Source organism: Trichomycterus rosablanca, chromosome 27, assembly GCF_030014385.1.
Source record: "Trichomycterus rosablanca isolate fTriRos1 chromosome 27, fTriRos1.hap1, whole genome shotgun sequence".
Taxonomy (NCBI): Eukaryota; Metazoa; Chordata; class Actinopteri; order Siluriformes; family Trichomycteridae; genus Trichomycterus; species Trichomycterus rosablanca.
In genome coordinates this window covers 10,102,227-10,114,617 of record NC_086014.1, presented here as the reverse complement: position 1 = coordinate 10,114,617, position 12,391 = coordinate 10,102,227, and positions in this window count along the sequence as shown.

The following is a 12,391-nucleotide window of genomic DNA, read 5'->3' as shown; positions in this document are numbered from 1 at the left end:
ATTGAGTGACGTTATAGTGGCGGTGGTGTCATTCAGGCTTTTTTTTTTTGATTGAAGCAGATCACTCAAGTACATAATAGAGGAATTATGAACGTGTCAATCACTCTCTGAGCCTGCATCTCTGAAGTCCTCCAGTGTCAACAACACAACTGTAATAACATCTCTCTTATAGCCTCCTTCTTTAAGGGCTTGTTAAAATATCTGCACTATATACACTATATGAACAAAAGTATTAGGGCATCCATGTGTTTTAGCTATGACAGTAGCTAACAGGTGTAATAAATTAACGATATGATATGATAATGATGCAACAGTTTAGGAAAGACCCTTTCCCTTTCCACCAGGGCAGTGCCCCTGTATTGACCTCAGTCCTACTAAACAGCTCTGGAATGAACTGGAAAATCAATTTAAGCTTTTTTGACAGTATCATTGCCCAGCCATCCAAGTGCTTGTTTGCTCTTTTGACTGAATGGGCACAAATTCCTACAGACATACTTTAAAGTCTTGTGAGAAGCCATTCTTGTGAAAGGTGATTCTATGTTAATACCATTTGTTTTTGGTCAGGTGTCCAAATACTTTAGGTCATATAGTTATTATGCCAATTTTATGACATTACTGTTAACTGTTATCTAAAAATCATTGGTCGGCAGTTACCCACATAGGTGTTACAAGAACAGGGACAATTGTTAGCAGTAGCCTTTATTTACTTCAAGGTGGTTTGATTATTGATGCAATGGCTTATGGGTCTGTCCATCTTTGGGTCATATAGCTGGCCTTCCTAGGCAGCAAATTTCATTCGACACTGGATACTAGTAGCACTGATTGCTTGATGGCACCATGTGACTAAGCCATGCCTCCTAAAACAAATATTTTCTGGGGGGCGCTTGGGTTGCGCAACCTTAAAGTATGCTGTCCCACTACCACTGAGATCCCCAGCTGATTGGCTATATCAGAAGACGGAGGGGGATGGCCGAGGCACCACGACGTCCTGTACTGCATCTGGCTTAGTGATTCCAAAGAGGTCACCAAGACCCACCAAGAAGCTGACCAACACTGCTTACTTTTTAGCACAACGAACACTTTGTCCACCTGGTACTTACGCCTTATATCAGCACCAACAGTCTCATCCCCACTCTCAATTTACTATCAATCGTTGTTCACTTATCCTTCATCTTTAATAAACACTATATCAGAGTTGCAGTGGGTCTGGTTCCATTTAGAAACAGTAGGGGCAGGGTATGAACACGTCATGGGAACAGTGCCATTCACTCACTTACAGCTAGGGGCATTTTATAGTACTATATATATTTATATTAGGAGAGTTACATGTACTGTATATATGTGTGTATATACCTGTAATTATAAACATCTGTACAATGAACAATTTAAATGACATTTAAGCAACTGCACTATATTGGCAAAAGTATGTTTCAGGAACAGTTTGGGGAAGGCACTTTCCTCTTCAAGCATGACTGTACTCCTTTGCACGAGGCAAGGTGCATAAAAACAAGGTTTAACCAGTTTAGAATGACGAAAATCCGGTGGCCTGTACAGACACTGAATAAAATCTCTTTAGATCAAGTGTATACAAATTCCCGCAGACACCCTCCAAAATCTTATGGAAAGCACTCCCAGAAAAGTGGAGCCAAGTTCATAGTTTATGTTAGTGTATGTCTGGATAGAGGAACATGGTTATTAGATGGTATTAGCTTTGAAAGTATGCACCTCAAACCCTTTCCAAATGTTCCTTTTACTCTTATTCAACCTTCCATCTTCGACCTTCTGTAGGAAAAACAACCACCATGTTCAATTTTCTAATCCCGCACCAGGAAGGACACTAGTTCAACTTAAGTAATACTGAATCAAGAGCCTGATTGAATTTTAGTGATGTCATTAAGGGGTCACATTTCAATGTGTAATATAATATAAATTCAGTTATGGTCTCTTCCCTGCTGTGCAGGCTCTCCTCTGCTCTGTGCTTTTATCTTACTGTTTGCCCACACACACTTGATGATGGATAGCTACAGGTCAGGCCGATGTTTCATTGCCCATTTAACATTGCCCCGTTGGCACTATGATGAGAGGAAGTGAAGCTTAATAGGATAGGAGCCTTTTATACTTACTGTATCGTTACAGAAAAGGCAGGCATATCTAAAGCTGGCAAGGAACGGGTCAAATAACACACAATTTGATTTTAAAGGTTAGTCTGGCCAAAGATATGTGGACACCCCTTCTAATTATTAAGTAAAATAGATTTTATTTGCTTTCTTTAGGGTAGCATCAGGTTCGGTTTCACAGGACAGGGTACCAATCTATCACAAACCTTCAGCCACCCCCCTTAGACAGAGACAGACAGCTGTGCCACCAGAGCCCCCTTATTGCTAACATGTATGATATTATTAAAATGCAATACTATCTGACTGTGTCCCTGTGCATAACATTAGGCCCATAATTGTCCATTAAAGAGAGTACGGGCTATTATAGCTGCAAAGGGATAGCTCTTAACTCTGAGCTGATGGTCCACATATTTGTGGCCACTTGTAAGAGACAAATATGTCAAGCCTTTCATGGGTGGACTCTGCAATTTACATACAGCTACTTAGATAATAAGGTGTTGAAAATGCAGCCACTTTGCACAAGCTGGTGACTTTTCTGTGTCCATATAAATAGGGCTAGTCTGACTGCAAACTTTAGACTCAGGGCACAGACAGGGCTCTGTATAGATCTCAACATCAAAATGCTGCATTGCAAGTCAGGATTGATGCTTTTCTAAGCAACCTAGGTCTCAAGATTATATGGAAAAACAAAAATAGTACATGGAACACTGGTTCTTTTTCAAAGGTCAAGGGAAAACTCCAGACTGTTATTATATTATGAGAGGAAATGTGTCTGGGACAGGTGTCCTTATGGCTGGAAGTTTGTAAAGACCTGTCTGTAAACAAGTTATTGTTAGTAGTTAGGTTTGAATCTTAGTGGTGCTATCGGCCGGCAAGGCGTCTACACAGACAAGACTGGCTATGTGTGTGTGTGTTTGGGAGAAGGAGGCACAGCCCAGCCATCGGCGGTTGCACATGTCAGCGTGCTCTTAGTGCCATCCCCATGCTCGGATAAAAATAAGAAGCATAATGTATGCATTTTTTAAAAATACTCCTGCAAGTGTATAAAGACAACCAGAGCTGTAAACAAGGACGGGCATTTGTACTTCTGCTCAGAGGTCAAAAGACAGATCAACTACCCACTTCTATATCTCGCTCACTTTTTTCATGTTGTTTCTTTCCTTCAGTCGAGCTCTTGCTTTGGTGTGCTTTTGTTTTTCTGACCCCGTGCTCTTCAAAGAATTGTAAACACCGCACTCGTGCATCCTACTTGTTTTCAGCAAGGCCTCATGTAAAATGGATAGAGGTGGCACATTTATTGAAGTTTGATTTAAAGTGGGGGCAAAAAAAAGAGATCTTGTCATAAATTATTTTGCTCATACCCAGCCCTGCCGATGTATGTAGGATTGTTAAATAATGCATCAGCCGGCTCGTAATTAGGACAACAATAGTCTTTTACCGCTTCCAGAAAACTCTGCCCATGTTCTTTTTTTATCCTTGTTTTTTTATATTATTTTTTTTTATTTCCTTCTCTTTTTTTTTCATTTTAAATGAATGCGAAGACACCTGAGTGATCTTCGGGACGCATTTCCCCTCTGTAAATGCTAGGCAGTGTTTTAAATTCATATTTCAGTCTAAATGATATAGGTTATCATTTCCATGCTCATTATCATTTAGATGCAAAATAAGCAACAATAATGTGTCACGGAATGCAAACCAACAGCCTAATGTTACTCCCAATAATGTACACGCATATTTGTCTCAGGCGGTGATTACTAAGCCCTACATAGCTCAGCCTGTGATTCTAATGCAAACTGACAGAGTATAAGGGCACAGTTAAAAAGAGGAAAAGAGAGCCAGGGAATTAATTATATATCGTTTCATCTTTTGCCACAGATAACACCTTTAGAGGAAGTGCCCAGGTGCATTAATAATCTGACAGGACGAACGGCGCGATCTCCTGCGTCGATCCATTATGCCACATTTATCAGTGACCCATGAGGTTCGCCCAACTACAACTTAGTCCAGTAAAGTGCGTACAGACAAAGACAAAGCAGTGTCTGCCTACCGAAACCCCCGGTGCTATCAAGAGCTTTAAGACCTACCAATGTGGACTGGATATTAAATATCCTTTATCTTAAATTTCCCTTTCAGCCTCGAGAAAGCCGATAGCTCCCTGTGCCTTTCCTTCAGCTTGCTTTATTGCTGTAATAAATACATTGATATCAATGAAGTTAGATTGCACCAGGCAATACATACAGCCTGATATGTGTTTTAAACATACAGCGTCGACCCACGAGCCCGGCCCACCGTTGTCATAAACACTGTACTGCACGAGTGTGAAGGGTCATGCTTCACACCATCTGCTCCCCCCAAGAGACCTAACTTACCTGGATTCGATCTCTGGTCTCGCCTTAAACCTTTTGTTACTCCGTAGCAGCCCTAGTGTATGCTAGACGCACCGCCTTTAGCGCTTGGTTCCCCGGGGATCCTCCTCACAGCTCAAGTTGATGAAATTAACCTGTGTGCAGGACTTTCTTAGTGCATCTTTGCTTCCACACTACTCATATTTATAGGAGGGGGGGGGGATCATCTACGCCTTGTTTAAACACTTAAGGTCCACTGGGAAAACTGAATTTCCCTCCTTACTTTCAGCCCATCATTCCACATTACCCCAGGCGTCTCCCTTGTTACCTTTGCTTGCTTGTTGGATTTCGCACCGCTGGCGGTTTGATTTGAAATACGCTACACGCCTGGTGAGGTCGGGCACTGAGAATAGGCATTACGTTGTGGCTCACAGTTGCCATTCTGGTTCATCCCAGGGCTGCTAAATGGAGTCAAGGCTCTTGTCTACAAGCCAAGATAGAAGCACACACGTCTAAGGAAAGTGCATTGAAATAGGACCTGTACAGACCATCAGGAACATGTCTGTTTGACAGTAGGCGATAGTAGGCTAGCGCTTATGATCAAACCCCCACCGCCCTGTCTGGGGTATTCCTACCTTGCATTCTTGTTACTAGGTGAATGAGACCCACTGAGTCCATGACCACTATAAAGCAGTTGTAGAAACATTGCAGAGCATCAACCACCACCCAGTCTGGCTAATAGCACCACTGGGGATTTGAACCGTGCTTCTCAGCAGTAGAGGGCAAGTGGAATTTACTCAAGGGCCACCCAAACATGCACCACATACAAATCTAAAACTCAGACTCAGACAGATTAAAATAAAAGAGACTCAGTTGTTACTTTTTCTCGTGTGGCAGAGATCAGCTCTGTACGCTCTCGAAGCTAAAGAGATGCAAATGCTACAGCATCCATAACAAAATGGCGGGGCGGGCTGGCGGAAATATGAGAAGCCAGCTCATAACTCTCTTGTTATGAATAGCCCCAAACGAAAGGTCATGGCCATGACAACCGCATGATGGATGTCACCCGTGCCCAATTAAAGCCCTCTAAAAAAGCAGCCTCCTATCTCTCCATTCCCTTATTAAATATGAAAGAGCTAAATCAAAGATCAGGAGCATGGGTGTTGCTTCCTCATCTGCTTTTGGACAACCACCAGCCCAACAGTGAATTATTCATAATGTTGACGCGAGGGTCAGTAACATAACAAATCCTCATTATTAATGTCCGTGCCCCGGCTCAAAGGTCACCCATGAACTTTCCCGATGCGTCACGTACTCCGCATGAAATCTGTAAAGTTTGGTAACTCTAACCCCAAAAGCTTTATCTCGTCCGTCCTCGTTCTTTTTTCATCGCGAGTCGCTTTTTTATTCATTCATTCAGTTTCCGATTTTTACACACACACAGCGCTGTGGAAAAGCACCTCTTTGATTTCCTGTGTTATTGCATATTTGTCATACTCAGTCATTTCAGATCAATTTGAAACAAAACACAGAGGCGAACAAATGGAACTTGAGTTAAAACACATTTTATAAAACACTGTATAATAAATAGACATATCGCTTTGATGGCAGCTTTTGTCTCTCTTCCGTATCAATGCTACCTTCACACCATGGGAACTGGTGCACCCCCATGCCACGGACATGTTGGACATGTTGGCTTTTGCACATTTCTCTGATAACAGTCTGGATGGTCCTTGTGCGTTCAAAACAAGCTGAACACAGTCTTTCGGTCCATCTGAGATGAGCTCAGGCCTAGAGAACTCGGCTGCATTTCTGCATAGAATTTAATTACTTTTTAACAGTTTGGATAAGGCTATTTTCTCCTGCAGCATAACCATCCTACTGTCCACAAAGTGATGTCCATAAGGACGTGGACTCCAGTGGACTGCACAATGCTCTGACCTCAACACTAGTTACCACCTTCGAGTGAATAAATAGGCACAAATTCACACACACACACACACACACATATGGATGCGTATTGTTTTAGAACTTGGATGTCCAACAAGCACTGGGCGGCACGGTGGCTAAGTGTAAGCACAGTCGCCTCACAGCAAGAAGGTCCTGGGTTCGATCCCCAGGCGGGGCGGTCCGGGTGCTTTCTGTGTGGTTTGCATGTTCTCCCCGTGTCTGCGTGGGTTTACTCCGGGTGCTCCGGTTTCCTCACACAGTCCAAAATTGTCCATGACTGTGTTGGATATAACCTTGTCATGAATGTAACCAAAGTGAATAACATGACGTTAAAATCCTAATAAACAAACAAACAAACCAACAAGCACTTGGTCAACTGTCCACATATTTACGACCATGTAGTGTTTAAGCATGTAATAGTGTTGCTGCCTTACACCTCCAGGTCCAATGGTTAATCTTAAACTCTGGTTACTGTCTGTATATCCGTAGTTTGGTTTAATCGCTACATGTCAGTGTAACTAGTTCTGGATTCACTACTGTCTGTTTGAAGTTTTGCATGTTCTTTCCTTGTTCATTTGTGATGCCCCCCTAATGGACAGGCACCCTGTTGGAATAGTTTCCAGGATAGAGTCTGGACTTGCAGCTACCCTGTTTAAAGCTGGTGCATTACAGCTTTAGTGTCCTGGGTTGAGTTTTAAGCTTTCGATTTCATCTGCATGTTCGTTCTATGTCCATATGGGTTCAGTACTCTAGGAGGTCTTATACTGTGTGGAGTTTGGTATGTTCTTTCTGCGTTTTTACTGGAACTCTGGTCTCCTTCTGGTTTTCCAAAGGGTGGATCAGATGCTCTGAATTGCCCATGTTTGTAAGTGCTAGTGTTAGTCTGAATGCCCGGTCATGCAAATATAGGGCATGCAGCACAGCTTAAGGGTCATGGGTTCGTTTTTGAGCTTTGGAAACTGTCTGCATCGAATCTTTAAGTTTGTCTACATTTCCTGTTTGTTAGTTATTTATTTTACTGGGTGTCACAATGATGCAGCAGATAACATCAGTGCGGGACACGTCCAGAGTCTAGTTCTAATCTCTGGTTACTCTGTGTATGAAGTTCTTTTTGGTCTTTGTACGTTTTGCTTTCCCCTGTGACTCGAAGGGTTCCTCCAAATAGGTGGATTAACTTATCTGAAATGTGTGAGAGCGCGGGAGAAAGTGTGAACAGGAGAGTGTGAGAGTGTGTGATGACCTGCAATGGAAAGACACCCAATCCAGGACCCACTGCTAAATGGGATGAAACAGTTACTAACTGTGAATGAATGCATGATCGTAAAAATCAAGAGTCCTGGGTTCAAGCCCAAGCTCTGGTTATTGTTCGTAAAAAGGGAATTTGGCATGTTCTTTGCTTTTTGTGTACACGTGGGTCATTATGAATAAGTGAGAATAAATGACTCACTGTGTGAATGAGTGAATGTATAATGCTCTGCAATTAATGAATGTGTTTTCATTTTGATCCAAGAAAAGGCAGTTACTAGAGATGTAATAATTAAGAAATTAAAGAAGTTTCAAAATATTAAATTTCAACTTTCTTTCTGGCATTTGCATACTAGAATCCGGGAGTGAACCTGGCCGTTTTGCTTTACGCTTGAGGGGATAAAAGAGCTTGTTAGTCTGGCAGCTTGACCACATAAAACTAAGATAAATGTGCACCATTAGTGACTTTTTTTTAAAAGTCTACCTCTCGTTGAACTTATGCCAGTCTTTTTTGCCTTGTATATCCAGTCTGAAATTATGGATGATGATAATAATAATAATGTCATTTTGCACCGGAATCTCTGTCATTATCTGCTGCGGAGTGCTTCTAATTGATATCTCTGCAGAGCTAATGATTACAATGCCCTCCAGGAAGGTATTATTGCAATATTAACCTTTGTATATACTTTTATGCAGAAGACTCTGGCACATTAAGTGCTCTGTAAATCTTACTTCTGCGCCAGCGCCATCACAAAAGAATGGCGTTTCGGAGGTGTGCCCTTTCGCTGATTAAGTGCAACCAGTAGTTTTGGTTGGCGGCAAAAAATGAATGACGGCACTACGCAGGCAGTTCTCTCTCTCTCTCTCTCTCTCTCTCTCTCTCTCTCTCTCTCTCTCTCTCTCTCGTTTTAACTTCTAGTTGTGAGATTGCTTGATGCTGAGCTTAGAGAACTAACTGGACTTCCTATGAGCGGTCAGCCCGCGCTGGATCAAAAAGACAAAAAGGGCGCAATTTTTGGGGCACGACACTGTCCCGCAGATAATTGGGGCCTGCCATGGTCACCATTTCTAAGCTTTGGCATCAGCGGGGCTTGACATTGTTGTGACACTTGCTGGCAACGCTTGGGAAGTGCAGGACAGTTGCTGGGGGGATGTTGCAAACCGACCCAGTGCGGAGAAAATTCACGGCAGATGCAGCGCCGGGCTCTGTTTATATATAGTTTAGCCTTATCTGTCTCGATTTTTGTTTGAAACAACACAAAACCAGAAAAAAACAGTGCGATAGACAGATTAAGCGGCAGAAAGAGACTATCGCTCGAGAGATCCCACCGCACAGCGAGTAAGAACAAGTACATATCTTCTGCTGACATACTGCAAATGAAAACAAATTAATTCAGCGAAGAATGCCGTGAGTGGCTAAGAGACATAGCGAAGAGAGAGAGAGAGCAAGGGAATTGGGTTTCCATGTGGAAAAAGGCAGTCGTAGCATTGCCACTGACACAGAAAACACATGCAAAATACAGTATGAACCCAGCACTCAGGAAATGATGGTGAGCTCAGCATTAGTAACCTTTGCTTTTCCGGCCAGCTCTGCTTTAATTAACCATGTGCAGTTCCGACTTCGTCCTCCGTAGAGCGCTGTACCAAGCTACGATTGTGTCGCTCGATTACCAGCTTGCGGTCATGTTTCATTTTCAAGAACGTACCGACATGAGGTTCACACGTGTGCGAATGCTTTTATTCAAAACACTTGGATATTAAACAGGATATTGAAATGTACCTCCTCTTGTGGCTGTGCGGGATTACCACAGGAATCTGTTTTGCACTTTTAATATGTATCTACTTACATGGAAAATTGCATCCATGTAAACGTGTAGTGTAAAATAGTGTATTATGTTAGTATAGTTACATAGTAATGCTACACAATACGTACCCTTGAGGCTTCATGCCAAAGACACATTTATGGAAGTGAGCTAGTGCTTGGCAGAAGTGAGACATGAACCAGTAACCTTCCAGCCAATGGTCTAGTATCGTATCCAGTAATTAAATGGTTATAATACAGTACTATGTAATACTTCTATTACATTCTACTATCTTAGCAACTTGGTTTTAAAGACCTTGCTGGTGGGTCTTGGACTTTTGAATAGGGGCTCATTTTAAATCTGACTCACTTTTACATGCCACTAAAATCTTATACATTCAATATACACCGATCACCTCCTTGTTTCTACACTCACTATCCATTTTATCAGCTCCACTTACCATATAGAAGCACTTTGTAGTTCTACAATTACTGACTGTAGTCCATGTGTTTCTCTGCATGCTTTGTTAGCCTCCTTTCATGTTCTTCAATGGTCAGGACTCTCCTGGGACCACTACAGAGCAGGTATTATTTGGGTGCTGGATCATTCTGGTGGTGGTGTGTTAGTGTGTGTTGTGCTGGTATACGTTTTTAAATACCTCACTGTCACTGCTGGACTGAGAATACTCCAAACCAAACCAACCAAAAATATCCAGAGAACAGCGCCCCGTGGGCAGCGTCCTGTGACCACTGATGAAGGTCTAGAAGATGACCAACTCAAACAGCAGCAATAGACGAGCCATCGTCTCTGACTTTACATCTACAAGGTGGACCAACTAGGTAGGAGTGTCTAATAGAGTGGACAGTGAGTGGTCACGGTATTTAAAAACTCCAGCAGCATTGCTGTGTCTGATCCACTCATACCAGCACAACGCACACTAACACACCACCACCATGTCAGTGTCACTGCAGTGCTGATAATGATCCACCAACTAAATAATACCTGCTCTGTTGTGGTCCTGACCATTGAAGAACAGGGTGAAAGCAGGCTAAAAAATGTATGCAGAGAAACAGATGAACTACAGTCAGTAATTGTAGAACTACAACGTGCTCCTATATGGTAAGTGGAGCTGATAAAATGGACAGTGAGTGTAGAAACAAGGAGGTGGTTTTGTTATGGTTTTGTTATTGTTTTGTTATGTTATGGCTGATCAGTGTATGGCCAAAATATAGTGAGCTTGTTTTATGTTATCATATTTTAAAGCCCGTACCAAATTTCATAGCATTCACGTCCTCTTGTATCTATAAGTCTTGGCCACTAGTTACCTTTTTGCATTTCGTAGCTTGTATCTCCTCAACTTTTGGTGGGTAAAAGGAGATACTTCAACCCAGACGTTCGACCGTAATGGTTTAACCCTTATCAAAGTCACTCAGGTCTTTATACCTGATCATATCTGCTGCATTTAACACATAAACTACAAGCAGCCACCAACAGCCCAACATAGACATTGCCATGCACAGATTTGGGTTCGGTCATAATGGTTCGTCTCATCAGTGTTTATTCGGTTCACTCAACCAAGATCAGGGAAATTAGCATGGCTGCAGTTCTCTCTAGCGATTTTTGTAGCTGTTCTATTCGTAGCTGTTCTATCCCTGTCAATGAGCTTCCACTTGCGTCCACCGTTTATCTGTGCTGATCGTTTTGTCTATGTTCGGCATACGCCGCCACTTTTCAGTTGCCATGCTGCTTTTAAATCATACTGTATGTATTATTAAATGATAGTTGTCAGAGCTGTTAATTTGCAATGATGTGTTTGGAATTGTAGTTTAGTCCCTATTTAGGGTGGCACGGTTGGGATTCCCAGGTGCTTTCTGTGTGGAGTTTGCATGTTCTCCCTGTGTCTGCGGCGTGGGTTTCCTCAGGGAGCTCCAGTTTCCTCCCACTGTCCAAAGACACACAAGTGAGGCACATTGCAGATACTGACTGTGTTTGAGAATAAAACTCGAACTGATGAATCTTGTGTAATCCTACTACATGTCCTGTCATTAATAAAGTCCCTTCCTAGTCAAACTCATGTGATGCAGATTTAAGTAGTAACTCCAAATAGGTCAGAAGCCTGAACAATGCAATACAAGTACCCTGTTCTCACATTTTTTTTTCTCACATCAACACGATATCTTTTTAAAAAATGCCATGCATTGTTTGTCCAAGGATAGGTGACGACCTAGAAAGATTCCTGCATTCATTTTGTATTAGATGTTTCATACTTCTGCCACAAGCTCACAGTTTTTTTTCACAGATAACACACATAGCTCTAAGGTGAGGTGAGATAAACAGGCATTAACGTAAAGCGAGCAGATGTACAGAGTTAAATTTTCCTCACAAAACAGGACGTTCCTTTTCCCCCTCCTTCCCCCCAAGCCACATTGTTCTGTGTTGATCCTGAGCTGACATTAACCTACTAAAGCAGGCCTTTGTTCTGGGTAACTGAAAAGCATTAGTAAGTGCTAAGTGTACACAGAGGTTAGTGTGACTGAGGCGCTTGTGCGGCACGGCCGTGCCTTGCACTTTTTACGGCTGCGCCCGGCCCACAACAATAGGACATGAGGCTTAAACTGGCTGCAACACATAGGCCTTTTGATTCACTTTGATTTATTCCTGAAGTAGATAACATTTGACCAGATGAAAAGGCTCGTATGTCCTGGTAACATTTATATTAGCCATTAATAACACTGTGGAGAAAAGTATGGGCATATGCTCCCGAAAGTCTAAATACAGTTACTGCATTTAGCAATTGCTTTTTTAATACCCCCCCCCCCCCCCCCCCCCCCCCCTCCCATTTTCTTCTGCCTTTACTGCTTCAAACCTTCACTTCTGGCCAAGAACGGTCATAAGTAACACACGCCCCCTCCGACACAGGTGCAGTAACCAA